This window comes from Ipomoea nil, unplaced genomic scaffold (genome assembly GCF_001879475.1).
Source record: "Ipomoea nil cultivar Tokyo-kokei standard unplaced genomic scaffold, Asagao_1.1 scaffold2504, whole genome shotgun sequence".
In the NCBI taxonomy this organism is placed as follows: domain Eukaryota; kingdom Viridiplantae; phylum Streptophyta; class Magnoliopsida; order Solanales; family Convolvulaceae; genus Ipomoea; species Ipomoea nil.
The window spans coordinates 1-10,326 of NW_017618932.1; the positions used below are offsets into that span (position 1 = coordinate 1).

Consider the following 10,326-nt stretch of genomic DNA (forward strand, 5'->3'; position numbering starts at 1 on the left):
TGTGGACCTTGGTCCACACAGCTATGTGGACCATTGTCCAAAACGGAGTCGTTTCTTTTAATGAAAATAAACGGCACCGCACCCGTTCTGTGTAATTAGTTCGGTTTGTATAACATATCCAGTTTCATTTTATTTATATTGTAGTTTCATATCAGCACAACTAAAGTTTCATTTTGTTTCAACTGCAGTTCCATTCGACATTATATGTACAATAGTCTTATTACAATGAGACTTGTTATTGAATTCTATTTTATACTCACTGTAGTATTGTTACAACACCACTAAATTATAATTCTAATTCAACTACGATTTCATTTTATATACACTGTAGTTTCATTAAAACACAACTAAAGTATCATTTTGATATAACCACAGTCTCATTTGACAATATAACACTCAATACGTGAGACATGTTATTCAGTTTCCTTTTATACATGCTGTAGTTTCATTTCAGCAAAACTAAAGTATCATTTCAATTCAAATACAATTCTATTTGACAATATACACTCAATATGTGAGACATGCTATTCAATTTCATTTTATACATACTGCAGTTTCGTTTCAACACAACTAAAGTATCATTTCAATTCAATTACATTTTCATTTGACAATATATGCGAGACAAATTATTCAGTTTAATTTGAAACACACTGTAGTTTCATTTTATTATAAACACACAAAAAATACGAGATCTGTTAAAATTTAACGGCGGTAATTCTTTACTTAAAGACACGACGCCATTTTCGGAACATGGTCCACTCAACTGTGTGGACCATGTCCACGGTATAACAATCGTCTTTGCACACCATTGATCTTGCATTATCTAGTGGCCTACAATTCCTTAACACAAATGCACTGGTAATTTAAAAAAGGAACGTACGGGGACGTAATGGTCATTGCCACGTATCAACGTGGGGTGGTGGCGCAGTTGGCTAGCGCGTAGGTCTCATAGCTTCTGAGTGATCCTGAGGTCGAGAGTTCGAGCCTCTCTCACCCCATATTCCAAAATGTGGTTTTTCCCTCGCCGTGAACTAGCAGTGCAAAAAATAAAAGAACAAAAAATATTTTCCGTTGCCGGAATTGAACCCGGGTCTCTCGGGTGAGAGCCGAGTATCCTAACCAACTAGACTACAACGGATTCATTGTTCCACTTTTCATCTTCTGAATATCGGCAAAATTTGACTGTGGACCTTGGTCCACACAGCTGTGTGGACCATTGTCCAAAACGGAGTCGTTTCTTTTAATGAAAATAAACGGCACCGCACCCGTTCTGTGTAATTAGTTCGGTTTGTATAACATATCCAGTTTCATTTTATTTATATTGTAGTTTCATATCAGCACAACTAAAGTTTCATTTTGTTTCAACTGCAGTTCCATTCGACATTATATGTACAATAGTCTTATTACAATGAGACTTGTTATTGAATTCTATTTTATACTCACTTGTAGTATTGTTACAACACCACTAAATTATAATTCTAATTCAACTACGATTTCATTTTATATACACTGTAGTTTCATTAAAACACAACTAAAGTATCATTTTGATATAACCACAGTCTCATTTGACAATATAACACTCAATACGTGAGACATGTTATTCAGTTTCCTTTTATACATGCTGTAGTTTCATTTCAGCAAAACTAAAGTATCATTTCAATTCAAATACAATTCTATTGACAATATACACTCAATATGTGAGACATGCTATTCAATTTCATTTTATACATACTGCAGTTTCGTTCAACATAACTAAAGTATCATTTCAATTCAATTACATTTTCATTTGACAATATATGCGAGACAAATTATTCAGTTTAATTTGAAAACACTGTAGTTTCATTTTATTATAAACACACAAAAAATACGAGATCTGTTAAAATTTAACGGCGGTAATTCTTTACTTAAAGACACGACGCCATTTTCGGAACATGGTCCACTCAACTGTGGACCATGTCCACGGTATAACAATCGTCTTTGCACACCATTGATCTTGCATTATCTAGTGGCCTACAATTCCTTAACACAAATGCACTGGTAATTTAAAAAAGGAACGTACCGGGACGTAATGTCATTGCCACGTATCAACGTGGGGTGGTGGCGCAGTTGGCTAGCGCGTAGGTCTCATAGCTTCTGAGTGATCCTGAGGTCGAGAGTTCGAGCCTCTCTCACCCATATTCCAAAATGTGGTTTTTCCCCTCGCCGTGAACTAGCAGTGCAAAAAATAAAAGAACAAAAAATATTTTCCGTTGCCGGAATTGAACCCGGTCTCTCGGGTGAGAGCCGAGTATCCTAACCAACTAGACTACAACGATTCATTGTTCCACTTTTTCATCTTCTGAATATCGGCAAAATTTGACTGTGGACCTTGGTCCACACAGCTGTGTGGACCATTGTCCAAAACGGAGTCGTTTCTTTTAATGAAAATAAACGGCACCGCACCCGTTCTGTGTAATTAGTTCGGTTTGTATAACATATCCAGTTTCATTTTATTTATATTGTAGTTTCATATCAGCACAACTAAAGTTTCATTTTGTTTCAACTGCAGTTCCATTCGACATTATATGTACAATAGTCTTATTACAATGAGACTTGTTATTGAATTCTATTTATACTCACTGTAGTATTGTTACAACACCACTAAATTATAATTCTAATTCAACTACGATTTCATTTTATATACACTGTAGTTTCATTAAAACACAACTAAAGTATCATTTTGATATAACCACAGTCTCATTCAATATAACACTCAATACGTGAGACATGTTATTCAGTTTCCTTTTATACATGCTGTAGTTTCATTTCAGCAAAACTAAAGTATCATTTCAATTCAAATACAATTCTATTTGACAATATACACTCAATATGTGAGACATGCTATTCAATTTCATTTTATACATACTGCAGTTTCGTTTCAACACAACTAAAGTATCATTTCAATTCAATTACATTTTCATTTGACAATATATGCGAGACAAATTATTCAGTTTAATTTGAAACACACTGTAGTTTCATTTTATTATAAACACACAAAAAATACGAGATCTGTTAAAATTTAACGGCGGTAATTCTTTACTTAAAGACACGACGCCATTTTCGGAACATGGTCCACTCAACTGTGTGGACCATGGTCCACGGTATAACAATCGTCTTTGCACACCATTGATCTTGCATTATCTAGTGGCCTACAATTCCTTAACACAAATGCACTGGTAATTTAAAAAAGGAACGTACGGGGACGTAATGGTCATTGCCACGTATCAACGTGGGGTGGAGGCGCAGTTGGCTAGCGCGTAGGTCTCATAGCTTCTGAGTGATCCTGAGGTCGAGAGTTCGAGCCTCTCTCACCCCATATTCCAAATGTGGTTTTTCCCCTCGCCCGAACTAGCAGTGCAAAAAATAAAAGAACAAAAAATATTTTCCGTTGCCGGGAATTGAACCCGGGTCTCTCGGGTGAGAGCCGAGTATCCTAACCAACTAGACTACAACGGATTCATTGTTCCACTTTTTCATCTTCTGAATATCGGCAAAATTTGACTGTGGACCTTGGTCCACACAGCTGTGTGGACCATTGTCCAAAACGGAGTCGTTTTCTTTAATGAAAATAAACGGCACCGCACCCGTTCTGTGTAATTAGTTCGGTTTGTATAACATATCCAGTTTCATTTTATTTATATTGTAGTTTCATATCAGCACAACTAAAGTTTCATTTTGTTTCAACTGCAGTTCCATTCGACATTATATGTACAATAGTCTTATTACAATGAGACTTGTTATTGAATTCTATTTTATACTCACTGTAGTATTGTTACAACACCACTAAATTATAATTCTAATTCAACTACGATTTCATTTTATATACACTGTAGTTTCATTAAAACACAACTAAAGTATCATTTTGATATAACCACAGTCTCATTTGACAATATAACACTCAATACGTGAGACATGTTATTCAGTTTCCTTTTATACATGCTGTAGTTTCATTTCAGCAAAACTAAAGTATCATTTCAATTCAAATACAATTCTATTTTGACAATATACACTCAATATGTGAGACATGCTATTCAATTTCATTTTATACATACTGCAGTTTCGTTTCAACACAACTAAAGTATCATTTCAATTCAATTACATTTTCATTTGACAATATATGCGAGAAAATTATTCAGTTTAATTTGAAACACACTGTAGTTTCATTTTATTATAAAACACACAAAAAATACGAGATCTGTTAAAATTTAACGGCGGTAATTCTTTACTTAAAGACACGACGCCATTTTCGGAACATGGTCCACTCAACTGTGTGGACCATGGTCCACGGTATAACAATCGTCTTTGCACACCATTGATCTTGCATTATCTAGTGCCTAACATTCCTTAACACAAATGCACTGGTAATTTAAAAAAAGGAACGTACGGGACGTATGTCATTGCCACGTATCAACGTGGGTGGTGGCGCAGTTGGCTAGCGCGTTAGGTCTCATAGCTTCTGAGTGATCCTGAGGTCGAGATTCGAGCCTCCTCTCACCCCATATTCCACAAATGTGGTTTTTCCCCTCCGCCGTGAACTAGCAGTGCCAAAAAATAAAAGAACAAAAAATAGTTTCCGTTGCCGAGAATTGAACCCGGGTCTCTCGAGCGTGAGAGCCGAGTATCCTAACCAACTAGACTACAACAGATTCATTGTTCCACTTTTTCATCTTCTGAATATCGGCAAAATTTGACTGTGGACCATTGTCCAAAACGGAGTCGTTTTCTTTTAATGAAAATAAACGGCACCGCACCCGTTCTGTGTAATTAGTTCGGTTTGTATAACATATCCAGTTTCATTTTATTTATATTGTAGTTTCATATCAGCACAACTAAAGTTCATTTTGTTTCAACTGCAGTTCCATTCGACATTATATGTACAATAGTCTTATTACAATGAGACTTGTTATTGAATTCTATTTTATACTCACTGTAGTCTTGTTACAAACACCACTAAATTATAATTCTAATTCAACTACGATTTCATTTTATATACACTGTAGTTTCATTAAAACACAACTAAAGTATCATTTTGATATAACCACAGTCTCATTTGACAATATAACACTCAATACGTGAGACATGTTATTCAGTTTCTTTTATACATGGTAGTTTCATTTCAGCAAAACTAAAGTATCATTTCAATTCAAATACAATTCTATTTGACCAATATACACTCATATATGTGAGACATGCTATTCAATTTCATTTTATACATACTGCAGTTTCGTTTCAACACAACTAAAGTATCATTTCAATTCAATTACATTTTCATTTGACAATATATGCGAGACAAATTATTCAGTTTAATTTGAAACACACTGTAGTTTCATTTTATTATAAACACACAAAAAATACGAGATCTGTTAAAATTTAACGGCGGTAATTCTTTACTTAAAGACACGACGCCATTTCGGAACATGGTCCACTCAACTGTGGACCATGGTCCACGGTATAACAATCGTCTTTGCACACCATTGATCTTGCATTATCTAGTGGCCTACAATTCCTTAACACAAATGCACTGGTAATTTAAAAAAGGAACGTACGGGGACGTAATGGTCATTGCCACGTATCAACTGGGGTGGTGGCGCAGTTGGCTAGCGCGTAGGTCTCATAGCTTCTGGAGTGATCCTGAGGTCGAGAGTTCGAGCCTCTCTCACCCCATATTCCACAAATGTGTTTTTCCCCTCGCCGTGAACTAGCAGATGCAAAAAATAAAAGAACAAAAAATAGTTTCCGTTGCCGGAATTGAACCCGGTCTCTCGGGTGAGAAGCCGAGTATCCTAAACCAACTAGACTACAACAGGATTCATTGTTCACTTTTTCATCTTCTGAATATCGGCAAAATTTGACTGTGGACTTGTCCACACACTGTGACCATTGTCCAAAACGGAGTCGTTTCTTTTAATGAAAATAAACGGCACCGCACCCGTTCTGTGTAATTAGTTCGGTTTGTATAACATATCCAGTTTCATTTTATTTATATTGTAGTTTCATATCAGCACAACTAAAGTTTCATTTTGTTTCAACTGCAGTTCCATTCGACATTATATGTACAATAGATCTTATTACAATGAGACTTGTTATTGAATTCTATTTTATACTCACTGTAGTCTTGTTACAACACCACTAAATTATAATTCTAATTCAACTACGATTTCATTTTATATACACTGTAGTTCATTAAAACACAACTAAAGTATCATTTTGATATAACCACAGTCTCATTTGACAATATAACACTCAATACGTGAGACATGTTATTCAGTTTCTTTTATACATGCTGTAGTTCATTTCAGCAAAACTAAGTATCATTTCAATTCAAATACAATCTATTTGACAATATACACTCAATATGTGAGACATGCTATTCAATTTCATTTTATACATACTGCAGTTTCGTTTCAACACAACTAAAGTATCATTTCAATTCAATTACATTTTCATTTGACAATATATGCGAGACAAATTATTCAGTTTAATTTGAAACACACTGTAGTTTCATTTTATTATAAACACACAAAAAATACGAGATCTGTTAAAATTTAACGGCGGTAATTCTTTACTTAAAGACACGACGCCATTTTCGGAACATGGTCCACTCAACTGTGTGGACCATGGTCCACGGGTATATAACAATCGTCTTTGCACACCATTGATCTTGCATTATCTAGTGGCCTACAATTCCTTAACACAAATGCACTGGTAATTTTAAAAAAGGAACGTACGGGGACGTAATGGTCATTGCCACGTATCAACGTGGGGTGGTGGCGCAGTTGGCTAGCGCGTAGGTCTCATAGCTTTCTGAGTGATCCTGAGGTCGAGAGTTCGAGCCTCTCTCACCCCATATTCCACAATGTGGTTTTTTCCCTCGCCGTGAACTAGCAGTGCAAAAATAAAAGAACAAAAATAGTTTCCGTTGCCGGAATTGAACCCGGGTCTCTCGGTGAGAGCCGAGTATCCTAACCAACTAGACTACAACGGATTCATTGTTTTTTTCATCTTCTGAATATCGGCAAAATTTGACTGTGGACCTTGGTCCACACAGCTGTGTGGACCATTGTCCAAAACGGAGTCGTTTCTTTTAATGAAAATAAACGGCACCGCACCCGTTCTGTGTAATTAGTTCGGTTTGTATAACATATCCAGTTTCATTTTATTTATATTGTAGTTTCATATCAGCACAACTAAAGTTTCATTTTGTTTCAACTGCAGTTCCATTCGACATTATATGTACAATAGTCTTATTACAATGAGACTTGTTATTGAATTCTATTTTATACTCACTGTAGTATTGTTACAACACCACTAAATTATAATTCTAATTCAACTACGATTTCATTTTATATACACTGTAGTTTCATTAAAACACAACTAAAGTATCATTTTGATATAACCACAGTCTCATTTGACAATATAACACTCAATACGTGAGACATGTTATTCAGTTTCCTTTTATACATGCTGTAGTTTCATTTCAGCAAAACTAAAGTATCATTTCAATTCAAATACAATTCTATTTGACAATATACACTCAATATGTGAGACATGCTATTCAATTTCATTTTATACATACTGCAGTTTCGTTTCAACACAACTAAAGTATCATTTCAATTCAATTACATTTTCATTTGACAATATATGCGAGACAAATTATTCAGTTTAATTTGAAACACACTGTAGTTTCATTTTATTATAAACACACAAAAAATACGAGATCTGTTAAAATTTAACGGCGGTAATTCTTTACTTAAAGACACGACGCCATTTTCGGAACATGGTCCACTCAACTGTGTGGACCATGGTCCACGGTATAACAATCGTCTTTGCACACCATTGATCTTGCATTATCTAGTGGCCTACAATTCCTTAACACAAATGCACTGGTAATTTAAAAAAGGAACGTACGGGGACGTAATGGTCATTGCCACGTATCAACGTGGGTGGTGGCGCAGTTGGCTAGCGCGTAGGTCTCATAGCTTCTGAGTGATCCTGAGGTCGAGAGTTCGAGCCTCTCTCACCCCATATTCCAAATGTGGTTTTTCCCCTCGCCGTGAACTAGCAGTGCAAAAAATAAAAGAACAAAAAATAGTTTCGTTGCGGGAATTGAACCCGGGTCTCTCGGGTGAGAGCCGAGTATCCTAACCAACTAGACTACAACGGATTCATTGTTCCACTTTTTCATCTTCTGAATATCGGCAAAATTTGACTGTGGACCTTGGTCCACACAGCTGTGGACCATTGTCCAAAACGGAGTCGTTTCTTTTAATGAAAATAAACGGCACCGCACCCGTTCTGTGTAATTAGTTCGGTTTGTATAACATATCCAGTTTCATTTTATTTATATTGTAGTTTCATATCAGCACAACTAAAGTTTCATTTTGTTTCAACTGCAGTTCCATTCGACATTATATGTACAATAGTCTTATTACAATGAGACTTGTTATTGAATTCTATTTTATACTCACTGTAGTATTGTTACAACACCACTAAATTATAATTCTAATTCAACTACGATTTCATTTTATATACACTGTAGTTTCATTAAAACACAACTAAAGTATCATTTTGATATAACCACAGTCTCATTTGACAATATAACACTCAATACGTGAGACATGTTATTCAGTTTCCTTTATACATGCTGTAGTTTCATTTCAGCAAAACTAAAGTATCATTTCAATTCAAATACAATTCTATTTGACAATATACACTCAATATGTGAGACATGCTATTCAATTTCATTTTATACATACTGCAGTTTCGTTTCAACACAACTAAAGTATCATTTCAATTCAATTACATTTTCATTTGACAATATATGCGAGACAAATTATTCAGTTTAATTTGAAACACACTGTAGTTTCATTTTATTATAAACACACAAAAATACGAGATCTGTTAAAATTTAACGGCGGTAATTCTTTACTTAAAGACACGACGCCATTTTCGGAACATGGTCCACTCAACTGTGTGGACCATGGTCCACGGTATAACAATCGTCTTTGCACACCATTGATCTTGCATTATCTAGTGGCCTACAATTCCTTAACACAAATGCACTGGTAATTTTAAAAAAGGAACGTACGGGGACGTAATGGTCATTGCCACGTATCAACGTGGGTGGTGGCGCAGTTGGCTAGCGCGTAGGTCTCATAGCTTCTGAGTGATCCTGAGGTCGAGAGTTCGAGCCTCTCTCACCCCATATTCCAAAATGTGGTTTTTCCCTCGCCGTGAACTAGCAGTGCAAAAAATAAAAGAACAAAAAATATTTCCGTTGCCGGGAATTGAACCCGGGTCTCTCGGGTGAGAGCCGAGTATCCTAACCAACTAGACTACAACGGATTCATTGTTCACTTTTTCATCTTCTGAATATCGGCAAAATTTGACTGTGGACCTTGTCCACACAGCTGTGTGGACCATTGTCCAAAACGGAGTCGTTTCTTTTAATGAAAATAAACGGCACCGCACCCGTTCTGTGTAATTAGTTCGGTTTGTATAACATATCCAGTTTCATTTTATTATATTGTAGTTTCATATCAGCACAACTAAAGTTTCATTTTGTTTCAACTGCAGTTCCATTCGACATTATATGTACAATAGTCTTATTACAATGAGACTTGTTATTGAATTCTATTTTATACTCACTGTAGTATTGTTACAACACCACTAAATTATAATTCTAATTCAACTACGATTTCATTTTATATACACTGTAGTTTCATTAAAACACAACTAAAGTATCATTTTGATATAACCACAGTCTCATTTGACAATATAACACTCAATACGTGAGACATGTTATTCAGTTTCCTTTTATACATGCTGTAGTTTCATTTCAGCAAAACTAAAGTATCATTTCAATTCAAATACAATTCTATTTGACAATATACACTCAATATGTGAGACATGCTATTCAATTTCATTTATACATACTGCAGTTTCGTTTCAACACAACTAAAGTATCATTTCAATTCAATTACATTTTCATTTGACAATATATGCGAGACAAATTATTCAGTTTAATTTGAAACACACTGTAGTTTCATTTATTATAAACACACAAAAATACGAGATGTTAAAATTTAACGGCGGTAATTCTTTACTTAAAGACACGACGCCATTTTCGGAACATGGTCCACTCAACTGTGTGGACCATGGTCCACGGTATAACAATCGTCTTTGCACACCATTGATCTTGCATTATCTAGTGGCCTACAATTCCTTAACACAAATGCACTGGTAATTTAAAAAAGGAACGTACGGGGACGTAATGGTCATTGCCAC

At 35.4% G+C, this 10,326-nt stretch overlaps 8 non-coding genes across 8 annotated transcripts; 3 read left to right on the plus strand and 5 right to left on the minus strand.

The window, feature by feature from the left end:
• The first annotated feature begins 913 nt into the window (after positions 1 to 913).
• On the plus strand, positions 914 to 998 carry TRNAM-CAU. Its single transcript is given in 2 exon segments — positions 914 to 951; positions 963 to 998. It is a non-coding gene; the product is annotated as a tRNA-Met (tRNA).
• A 68-nt stretch (positions 999 to 1,066) lies between these two features.
• On the minus strand, positions 1,067 to 1,138 carry TRNAE-CUC. Its single transcript has one exon. It is a non-coding gene; the product is annotated as a tRNA-Glu (tRNA).
• A 2,284-nt stretch (positions 1,139 to 3,422) lies between these two features.
• TRNAE-CUC lies at positions 3,423 to 3,495 on the minus strand. Its single transcript has one exon. It is a non-coding gene; the product is annotated as a tRNA-Glu (tRNA).
• Positions 3,496 to 4,610: 1,115 nt separating this feature from the next.
• Positions 4,611 to 4,685, minus strand: TRNAE-CUC. The gene has a single exon. It is a non-coding gene; the product is annotated as a tRNA-Glu (tRNA).
• A 932-nt stretch (positions 4,686 to 5,617) lies between these two features.
• TRNAM-CAU lies at positions 5,618 to 5,703 on the plus strand. Its single transcript is given in 2 exon segments — positions 5,618 to 5,655; positions 5,668 to 5,703. It is a non-coding gene; the product is annotated as a tRNA-Met (tRNA).
• A 1,097-nt stretch (positions 5,704 to 6,800) lies between these two features.
• On the plus strand, positions 6,801 to 6,886 carry TRNAM-CAU. Its single transcript is given in 2 exon segments — positions 6,801 to 6,838; positions 6,851 to 6,886. It is a non-coding gene; the product is annotated as a tRNA-Met (tRNA).
• Positions 6,887 to 8,131: 1,245 nt separating this feature from the next.
• TRNAE-CUC lies at positions 8,132 to 8,203 on the minus strand. Its single transcript has one exon. It is a non-coding gene; the product is annotated as a tRNA-Glu (tRNA).
• Positions 8,204 to 9,311: 1,108 nt separating this feature from the next.
• On the minus strand, positions 9,312 to 9,384 carry TRNAE-CUC. Its single transcript has one exon. It is a non-coding gene; the product is annotated as a tRNA-Glu (tRNA).
• Positions 9,385 to 10,326: the final 942 nt, after the last annotated feature.